This window comes from Pocillopora damicornis, chromosome 7, assembly GCF_964200805.1.
Source record: "Pocillopora damicornis chromosome 7, jaPocDami1.2, whole genome shotgun sequence".
Taxonomy (NCBI): domain Eukaryota; kingdom Metazoa; phylum Cnidaria; class Anthozoa; order Scleractinia; family Pocilloporidae; genus Pocillopora; species Pocillopora damicornis.
Window position 1 is genome coordinate 17,752,463 of NC_142676.1, and position 11,596 is coordinate 17,764,058.

Sequence of the window (11,596 nt, forward strand, 5' to 3'; positions counted from 1 at the left end):
GTCGAGTTTAACACTTTTGCCTGAAGATTTTTAGTCTCTTCTACAGAATCTGAAAGTGAAATGTTCAGTGAACTTCTGCCGATCTGTGGCTCATAAAAACAAGCACGTTTTTTCACATGACAAGTAGAAAACAAAGTGTATAAGGCAAAAGTTTTAGGAATGAACGATAGCCGAATTCACCGGAACATGAACATCGCTCGTGATGACAACACCGTAAAACTAGGCTGCGATGACTGGTGTGGCCCTCCACTCGACGCATCAGAAAAGATATCAGAGCAAGCTCTTATTTTTTCACTCGAAGGGCGGCCGATGTAGTTTCTGAGGTTTGCTTCATTGCGATGACCGGAGATCGCCATGATGATCGCAGTCGCTCTGACATCGTCATGAGTCGTATGAATTTTAACAATTAGGCCAGTTTGGTCATATTTTTCACCATTCCTGTTTTGTTCTGTTTTGTTTTTGAAGACAAAACTTTATATACTATACGAGTGTGAGCTGTGTTTGATTTTTGTTACCACACATAAGCTTGCAATCTTACTGAGCGTGAAACCCTTTGGAACTCGGTCTGTCCATTTTGTTTTCTCTTTGAGGATTTTCGACTCTGCTCACGTTTCAGTAAAGTAAATCATGGCGCCTGGCATGTTTACAAACCTCGGTCTGGTTCCTCCGTTGCTACTTGCCGTCTCGCTTGTTCCGAAATTTCACTTTCAATAATCGAAAAAAAGCTAGAGAGAAGTCCCGGAAAGGTCGGACATAGTACAATTTGGCAGATGGCGTGACAGCTTCAGCTCAGCTCCATGCTCTATACTCTCCTAGAGCACGCTCTTTTAACCAATTTCAGCAGGCGTTATATCCGAACTTCATCATAATAATGTGTAATGTTCCAAAACTTTTTAATTTACAGGACAATTGCCTTACAAGGAATTTACTTTAGACTGTTTTATTTGGTTTTCATGATAGGAATTTCACTTTTGAAGGAGTAGATCCCTTCAGGAAATTTGTCTGCCTAGTAAATTGAATAAAATAGATTAAAAAATTTAAGTTTACTACAACTTTGGCACAGTGTAGCTCCTCACCTGATCATAGCAATTTCTTTTCTTCTCTAAATCTCATCGCTAATGGCTTCATATCTTGATTGGCATTATTGAGCTCTCAGTTGCTTTATTTGGACTGAGGGAAATATGATTATATATACAAGCAGTCATACTTACACATCACATGTAACAAACGAATGGTAGCAAAATAAGGCGCATAGTTCCCTAATTATCTGTAATTGTCATAATTATCTACACAATTATTTCTTGGCCATGAATCAGAGTTGAACCATGAAGGGAAGGCTGTTGAAGTCATTAAGGTGCCAGTTCGAGTTAACCCGAGGTGAATACACTTACATGATTGCTGTATCAGTCAACTGCTGCTTGGAAAAACCTGAAATGAAAAAATGGTAAAATATCACAAAATCTTTCTCAGACTCTAACCCTTCTATAGAAAGATGTGCAAATAAGGAACATAGATGATAATATTGGACACTTGATATCATTGATACTCCTTCATATTGTGTATATTTTGAACAGGAGCCGGATGATACGAATTATTCAAAACCGCATGCCATCCATTCACAGTTTAAAAGCGTCAACTAGAGAAGGAGAGATTAAGGTCAGCATTCACCATTGAGTAGTCTACTAGTGATCAAAACTGGAAATAATAGTAATAACACTGAAATAAAATATCACCCGAAGCAATTTTACTGTTTCTCCAGACATCGTTGTTGATGTTAAGTTGTTTTACTATTTTTCTGTAGTCATTTAACACAAACGAAGACACACAGCCAGGTCTTAAAATGATCGTCCGTGAAGTTGTTTTTGCCAACAGATAATAACTAATACTTACCCATTTGAAAAAACGTCATGAAAAAGAATCTATATGTGGCAGAAATTCAACATAAACACGGATATTATCAATCAGACACCTTAATTTTTTGTGAAAGTTAATGTAATGGAATCATTTTGCATTGAAAATCTTCAATGTTCACAAATGTTACGCGGTTAAATTTTTCGTTTTCGTTGCTTCTTTCTAACTTGTGATGTAAATATGCTTGATTTAGAAGCCTGAAAAAATCGTAACTCACCGAGGACAGACAGAGCTGAAACCTTTTCCAGGAGATGCTTGCGAATAATTTTTTCCAATTTTGTTGTTGGACGGCCCCGTTCTTGTTCTCTTGTATTTAGCGGCTACTTTCTGATTTCTGGGGTATAATTCAGTTTTGAATGCGTGCATTGTATATTTTGTTTACATCAGGTAAATGTACAAAAAAATGATAGCGACAGGAACGCTAAAGCAGATCTTTGGGAAAATTTGAAAACATGAACGACCAAGACGAACAAAAAAGAAGGAAGTAGACAAATCAATCATTTAGTTCTAAACTGATATGATTGTTGCATCAGTTAACTGCTGCTTGGAAAAACCTGAGATGAGCCAACACCCAGAAAGTAAGCCTGCATGTGAAAATTTTTCTTAATCAGCGCCACGTTGTAATTGATAAGTGATAGAAAGTTTTACTTACGTTACTCACTCAACTTATCGATATTTTCAAGCGAGAACGAATAATTGAACCAGTTGTTTTTTGACCAACTTGTTTTAATCAACGCAGTTTGCCACTGATATTTCATTTACAGTTTCAATCGCTCAACGATGTGTAAAGTTTCGCTCATAAATTAAAATATTGCATGAAAAAATTGTAAAAATATCACAGTCGTTCTCAAACTCTAACCTTTTTCTACAAAGATGTGCACATAAGGAACATAGTAGTTATTCACCTCAAACGAAGACAGGCAGCTAGGCGTTAAGATGATCGTCCGTAAAGTCCTATTCAAGTAAACTTAGTGCAACTATACAATTTAGTCTTCGTCTTAAGCTGTGCAACAGTTGGTGTTTACCCTTGATTGTTCTAACAGCTGAAGATAATATATTTCAATTTTTTATGCTTTTTTATTTAATTTAGGATCATGTTATATCAGTTGCATGTGTATGTTACCGATATAAGTTTATATAAAAGTTCGCAAGGCGTATTTGAACATATTCGTATGATAGCTTACGCATATAAGCCATGAATCATTACTTAACTACTACTACAGCGCAATTTTCTTCCTGTTTTCAAAAGGGAACCAGGATTGCATTAGCTTTGCATTTTTGGTATAGAAAACTCGGGCTAATCTCCTACCTAAGCAATGCATAGCTAAAACAATCACAGATTACAACCGTTTGCTTGTTAGTCTTTGAATTCTTAATGGTTCTTGTGATATCGTATTTTGTTTTGACTGGCTATCTTTATTGTTTCGGTTTGACAACACTCATTGAAAAATCGTTCTATCAACGTCATACTACCAAACATCTTATGGGAAGCGGCTGTAACGAGGTTCAAAAGCAATTTATTCGATTTCAAAAAAAAAAAATTCCGAGAAATTAAAGGCATATGTTGAAAAAAACAAAACAAAACAAAATAAAACAAAAAGCAACCACAACCAATAAAAGACAGAACCCTTAAAGAAAAACAAAAACCTTGTCTAATACTCACAACTCATTCTAGTTTTAGTAGATTATTGGAACTTAGAATAACCTATTCATGTTAAACTCCAAACCAGTATTGCGTTGTAGAAGGATCCGAAGAGGAACAGCGGTGATTTGTATTTATCGCTCCGGAACGATACCGTCCAAAATTATTTTCGTTGTCAATTGCTCCTAGTGACCCATCAAAATCGCATCCGTTTTCCTTGCTTTTGAAACTGTTCACGAACCAAGCACCATTAAGATCCATTCTTGTGTAGGCGGTGCAATCAGAACAGTTAATTCCACGGATGTTAATGTACTCAAACAGTTTGCAATCTCCACCCCAGTCACCGAATATGTCATGACCTGCCAGAACTGCGCGTGCGTAGTCCGTATACTGCAGGCCATCTGCAGGTAAGTTGCATGTTACTCTCAGATATGTGGAGTGATTTGAGAGAGACTGCATATGTGATAAGGAAAGGCGGTAAGAGTTCCAGTCCGGTTCATTGTTATTGTCATTCACAGGGAAATCCGTGCCAAACCCCTTATCCTTGTATGTGGCCTTATTGGCAATGGAGAACGACTGTATGAGTGCCCATACAAAACCAGATTCTGAGTGCAAGTCACAGTAAACAGAGAACGGTTTATCGGCTGAATCAAAAATATCGTATTTTCCTGATTGTGAGGCTCCGTTGTTAGCAATGTCTTTGCAGTTTCTTGGATGTGTAGTCTGACCACAACGCTTACCAGTGTATTTGTAAGAACAGGTGCAATTAAACCTGGGGCTGTGATTGTCACAAATCTCCTGACATACTCCCCCGTTGAGGCAGGGATTCTGGCTGCAGCATCTATTAACGCAGCGATGTATCCCTGGAATGTAGCTTCCTCCACCCTAATTGAAAATGAACCTTTTTTCCTTAAACTATTCCTTGATTAAAGTAAAGTCCGGCGATGCAGGTGTTAAGAAATAAATTTAGGGGGGGGGGGGTTTGAGGGACGTACAAAAAAGAATTAGTCTTATCGTGCGTATATCAAGTTAGGGATGCACGCGGGAACTAAGTTTTAAGAGCACGAGAGAAGCGTAAGAGTTGCCTGAGTGCTCTTCACACTTCCCAAGTGCATCAAAAACTCGATACACGCACAGCTAAAGCGTGAACAAATTTCATTATAACATAGCATGCAGACACAAGTTGTGCTCGAAAAAAAAGAGTTTGTTACAACTTTGTCCCATTTACCAGGTAATCGCGTTCTACCCGAAAACTATGAATAAATGACAGGGTAAAAACGACCAAGAAATATTTCGAGACCAAATCTTTATTCAAAGAATTGTAAATTTTCTGCTCCAAAGCAAAAACGAACGAATTTCTTGCATGCACGAGGGCGTGTAGTAGATTCAACATGCTTGAATCGTTGTTTACTAGAATTCAAGGCCAGAAAATTGCGTATATTTGTGTTGGAGATTTTGAGAATTCTGAAATTATACGGTTTTAAAATAAAAATCTGCTAATGAACAATAATTTTAGGATATATCAACACTTAAAACTGGTATCAACCGTTCAAAAAACGAAGCAATAGCCTATAAATTTCTCGCATTTACGAGACACCTGTGATAGATTTACGCTGTTTGAAATGCCGCTGTTAACTTGAACTTACTACCCGAAAATTGCTTAGCTTTGAACCACAAATTCTGAAAATCGTTCGATTTCGAGAACAAAATCTTCGATTGAACAAAACTTTGGTACATATCAACGCTTTAAAATAATATTTTCCGTTCTAATGAAGAGTTCTCAGCGTGGCAAAGCCTCAGTTGAAGTCAGAAGACTTCGTTCTGTTTTCAGCCATAATTCTCATCGCGTTTGTGAATAAAGTGTTGTCAACTCCGAAACCAATTACGTCGCTCGAAGAGCTACACGCTCATTGTGTTTCTCGAAACGAGTTTTATTCAGCATTTTTTTTTTTCATTTTGAGATACAAAGGTCTATCTCAGTTGGTATAAAACGGAAAAGCAATCTTCAGTGATAGTATTGAATTCTCGCGGCTAAACAAGACGGGACTTTTAGCCGAAGTGAAACTGCACACTTCATGTTATGGATGCACGGACGTGCACTAAATATACATTAAGTACTTTGTTATATATTAAGACTTTCCCTTAAACAATCATATGGCAAAAACATGCTGTTGTATTCGGCGCGTGGGCAACAACTGCGCAATTGTATCCCGGTCGGAATACATTTGAATTTGATCAGGGGCACGTGACCAAGAATTGACCTATCACAGTCTCGTTCTGTTGAAGAAAAGTCTAGGTATATAACATGGATTCTTATTACAGTAGCTTCCTTAAGATATAGGTAGGCCTTGCACGTGCGCTATGTTGTGATAAATATGTAAGTAAAAAAATAATAAAAAAGGCAATTCTATCAACAACTAACGATTCTATCTCTCACCTTCACCGTGTAGCTTCTCACTAAATCATAATAATTTCCTCCTTGACTCCATTTCATCGCCGCTGGCTCCATGTCTTTGTTAGCGTTGTTGAGCTCACAGTTATTTTCTTTGGACAGAGGGAAATAATTCATGGATACACACAGGCAGTCATCTTTGCACTTCATGCGACACTGAGTGGCGCTGTGGACTGTCAATCTTTGAAACACGTGACGCTCAAGAATGTGATTATAGACGACATCCTCATCGATAACAAACTTGAAGTTTTGACAATTTATTGTTGGCTGCGCCCCTTCGGTGTGAGTGAGCTGAGATACCAACAACATCGCATGTAGATGGCGAAGAACACTCATGGTGGACCTACTAAACGTACAAATGAGATGGATATCTTCATTCCATAATTATACCGAGGCATTTAAAATTTAGTTGGTAGCAGGCGGAGTCTACTAAGAAAAAAAGGCAAAAAATCGTGAATAGGTACGTGATCGTACTATGGTGTAAACGCGACTCGACCTCAGGTTACGATCAAGATCTTAATAAGCGCCTTAAAAGTTGTCTCTTCTTTTGACGCGAACGTGATTACGTAATGCTTATTGAGAATGGGGCCATCTTTCTCCAGGATCGAATATCTCGGTGACAGATTAAATAACTTATATTGAAAATTAGCCGAAGTTGAAATGAGAACCTGAGCTACAGTGTGCATGGCGCACTAGATATATTTTGCTGTGTCGATAGTAGAAAAAAGTAACTTTAAACTTATCGAATAGGCCATGCCGCATGAGTTTAATTTTATTCAATCAACGGAGTAGAAACAGATTGCATGTTGTCTCCCTTCAGTAGTTCAGTAACAAACTTTCGGTTTTAACTGAGTATCATCTCTCTGCACTTACCTCAAAATGTCGATTCGTTTTATGGCTTCAGTAAAATCCTTCGAGAAAGGTTTGCAGGCGAACAGATGTTACTGAAACTTTATGTATGTCCGGTAATATCGATGCACCTTTATACTTGAAAAATAATAAAAAAAACACAATAATGAATCAATTAAGATCATTGGCTCTGTTTACGATGTTATCTAGAAGACACCCGAAACAAACAATGAATACGATATTGCAATACTATTGACACAGAGTGCTTCACAACTAAAAATTTGCATCTAATAACTGAAATCCGTCACATTTACAGCGGTGATCAAAATCTGATTTCCCTTTTTAAATGTCGGAATCTTTTAACATTTTTTATGTCAAAAGACCCCAACTTTTCTGGAAAAGTCAACATAGTGTCCCTCTCAACATTAGCTTTCTTTCGGCTCATATTAACAATGTTTGTTTTCTGAAGTCATTAACCACACACGAGGACCACCACAGCAAGCCATAAAAAACAATGTTGGTGGAACAAAGGTTGTTTATTGCCATCCACCGTTTCCTAAATAAGTAGAAATGAGAGCTGTCCAACATCAAATTGTAGAAACAATTCAAACTACCAGTGACCTCCTGAGCTTAAACGTACCGCAAAAACACTTATTGATACAGACAACAATAACTAAGACAGCAGTAGTGGCGTAAGTTCAGAAAGACATAACTGAAACTAAAACTGCCGTCAAACCATCGCACAGCTGGTTTGCATGCTTAGTGAAAAAACGAAACTGTGTGATAATCGCGATCATTTTTCTCCGTTACAAATTTATTCTTCGCAGAGTATCCATAACCAAAGCAATCTTTCTTCGATATCGAGTTCGTTTTCATTCAAATTATATTTTTTCTCGTCCGACCCTATCAGACTCAAGGAGTCAATACGTATTTCATCATTTGACCGGCAGGACCACGACAAAAAAGATTCTACAATAAAATTGTTTCCTGTATTTATTCGAGTCTTATTAGAAGTAATGCTCTTGGAAAATGTGGCAGAATCATGCAACTGCATGGCGAAAGGCTATTCGGGAGTTTAAGATGTCAGTACGGCGACGTGTGGTAAAACGTTCCTGAAGAAAACCTTAATTATTTTCTTTTAAGTTTCTCACCAATAGCTCGATGCGTTAACCGTTTCTGTTTTGCTGAAGTTGACGTGTGGCGCCGTATGAGGCAGTAAACACATGCAGCCATTTTTGAAATTCTAATTAAAGGCAGAAATTCATTTTTTAATCGATGTCTTCCTCGGCGTTGCCGTCCTGACTGCTTAAGGTCCCTTTTGTTCTGTATGGGACGGCTAAGAAATGTACAAAGTTTTAAAACGCACGTGTTTCGCTATTGTTTTGCTCACTAGATCTTATGTTGCACTTCGCCCTCGTTTCCGTCGCCGTCGTGGTTTTTTTATAAGGGACCATAAGATCCGACGACGGCGAGGTCGTGAACTGGGGGGAATGGGGAGAAGTCGCCGTCGTAAGGCGCGAAAAATAACATTAAGAATACTCATGGAAGGCGCAGTCTGTTCCATAACAGGCTTTTGGTTTATAAGTGAAAATATAGAAATTTCCAACCTCGTGATCGATACATTCTATCAAGAGCACAATCACATAATAACTCAAAGGAACAATACACTGCTGAACCCTCCACTTCTTGAAAACTATGCCCGTGCGATAAATTTAAAGGAAGTGCATTACTCAATTGCTTTGGTTTTATAGACGGAGCAATAAAGCCCATTTGTCGACCCGATGAAAATCAGGGGGTCGTTTATAATAGACATAACGAGTGCATAGTCTCAAGTGCCACTCTGTTGTCTTATCTAATGGTATGATAACCAACATGTACGGCCCAGTATGTACTTGATTTAATCTGATTCGTTGCTCTTCCTTTTTTTTTTTTTTTCTTTAGGTTGAGATTTGAAACTGTACACCCTACCCTCAGCTAACTAAAACACTAATTTTTTTCCTCTTTAAGAGGGTTCCTCACGATCTGGGGCGGCATGGCTTCTCTACAACAAGAGAACCAATGGCCGCGTATGGCGACTCCGCCTATCTCCTACGTGTCCACCTCCAGGTCCCTTAAAGAGGTGCCAAAATAGCACCACAAATCGAGTTGTACAACAAAGAGTCTAAAAGTTTGTTATACAATGTAAGATTTTAGGTATAAAAAACAAACAACAACGTCAAATATAAACTTGCCTGATAAATGATTTAAATGCTGAAACAAGCATTCATAGAAAAATCAAAGATATTATGAATATATTTATGCAAAATTAAGCCGAGTTAATCTTATTTTTCTGAGGTAAACATCTGCTGAAAACGTTACATCTGCTCAAGTTGCTGCATAGTTTGTTCCACCAATACTTTTAGTATATCCTGATGATGTTTTCTTGGTTGGTCTTCCTGTTTACCCTCAACTTCAACTCGTTGCTTTTGCAGCTGCAATTCTCCTTCTTTCCACTTCTGAACGTGATCATTTTTTTCACGGAAATATGCAATTGTGTCACCTCCACTTCTACAACTTTTTTTGCTTTGGTTTCACTTCCTCCTCCTCTTCATTCCGCTGCCTTTTCAGAGTTCTTCTCAAGTTTTCTGTAGCCTCTGTTTCTCATTTCCGCTGCTTTTTCGTTTTCAGTTGTATGATCGTTTTCTACGGTGTCTTCAGCTGCAGCTGCGACTATTTATTCCAGAGCCTTTTCCAACTCACTCAAATGACATTCACACTTGCCTCTCTTCGTCTTTCATCTTTGTTTTAAATTTTCGCTCAGCAGTATGTATCTTTCTCTAACAGCACGCCGTTCAGATTGTTCGCAATCTTTTCCCTGATTTTGCCTTTAGATATGCTTCCTTTTTTTGTACTTAAAGGGTTCAAGTTCTAGAATTTCTTGACACAAGCAGTTGTCATGTCTCTTGGTCCACTCCCTGTTTGATCTGAAAAACCACAGTAATATCTAGCTTCAGCAATTTTTTCCTTAAACAAACTCGGGTAAATTATCTAGATTAGATTCCTGGTCTCCATTTAGGCCTATTTCAGTCACGAACTTTTGAAGCTGTTTAGAGGGAGAAAGAAACTTCGGTCAGTTTTCGCCTTAAAATGAGTTCTAGTACCATTTACTTTTGTCACAAGTTTGGAAAAATGTTGACAGTTCATCGTATATTGAAAATATACGATAAGTTACTTATGTTTACTTACTTACGTTTTAGACAAAAGACAAACACTTCGTTTTGACGTCGCAGACAACACAGTTACGGCGGGAAACTTAACGCGCCGGCTACCGGAAATTTCGCCGTCGTAGACATCCGTCGTCGTCCCTAAAGTCCCTATTTGCGGATCGGCTCACGTCAACCTGTCGAGCCCTACGTTTATTAAGGTTTTCAGCCAATTCAGAGACTTTCATTTTCTATTTCGCCATTATTGATTCGTAACATGTCAACGTTGCGTGCGTTTGAACTGGACACCAAATAATTCTGTGCATTTTAATCGGCCACCCACACATGTACAATGTAATTTAGTGTTAACTGAGTTGTTCATTGGTGGGAATATGGTGAGGACATTCCCACAAATGGCGTAGCTTCACTTGCATATAAACCCACACACAATCCACAATTCCTCCGATCGCTCTGACGAAGGGCTAATGCTCGAAACGTCAGCTTTTTTTACCCTTTCTGGTGGCTAATTAACGTTTTCAATTCAATTGTTAACTCTAAATTACCTGTTATACTCTCCCACCGACGCAGCACCATAGTTTCCTCAGAAACTTACCCCCTTTATTCATGTACAATGTAGCCATTCAGAATATGGAGTTACCGTGTTTTTGGACCGAAATCTGGCAGCTCTTGTTCAATAGAGAACAATACGAGTCAGAATAGGATTACGATTGTGCATGTTCACCCCCGAGTTAATTAGTCTTTTGGTTACATTAACAGCAAACTGGTGTATGATTGTAGATGTCACTCATAGAATTTACAAAATTACAAAAGATTTTATTAGGGTTTGTGCAGAATTTCGACATTGGTTTAGCTAAGACGGAAGTTTGAATCTCTCCTCTTGTCTATTTCCCGAGAGTGTATGTCATACAACACCTTCTTCTATCACGGGGTTTTTTTTACCAACACACAAAACAGGAACAAATTACACTTGAAGAAAGCCCAGGAGGGCGATCAGTGAGCAATGTCGTAAAAGGATATGTGACAAGATCTACAGTGTTTTGTCTTTCCAACTACATAACGGAAAAAATGGCGTTAAATATCAATGACCGTCAATCTTAACTTGCACCAACTTCAGTCAATACATATCAACGAAAGTCTTCATTAAAAGTGCTCTACCAGAGAACACATGTCCCCGAGTTGATTTGATCCAAGCAATACAAACGACTGATTGTCTCAGTTGCTTTCAAGACTACAATTACTATAGAAATTCATGGTCATTTTTGCATTGCCACCGCTAAAATGCAAAAATGAAATGCGAGTCTAAGTTAAAAGGTTTCGTTCCAATGATTACTGGCACGTTGAATTAAGCTTTGAAAACGAGAACTATCTCAGATAAATAGAGATGACTCCTTGGAAAGTGCGTACGAACGATTTTTATTCACCGGTTGCGATAAACCATAAAAAAAAAAAAAACCAGTGAGCGCAGCGAACAAAAAAGTTTTTTGATGAATCGCGTTTTCCATGATATGAAGTTTTATTTCATTCATACTTAGATTTTTT

The 11,596-nt window shown here is 38.1% G+C and overlaps 1 pseudogene; it reads right to left on the reverse strand.

Moving 5' to 3' along the window:
* Nucleotides 1–3,058: 3,058 nt before the first annotated feature.
* On the reverse strand, nt 3,059–6,341 carry LOC149042940 (uncharacterized; annotated as a pseudogene).
* Between the last annotated feature and the right edge of the window lie 5,255 nt (nt 6,342–11,596).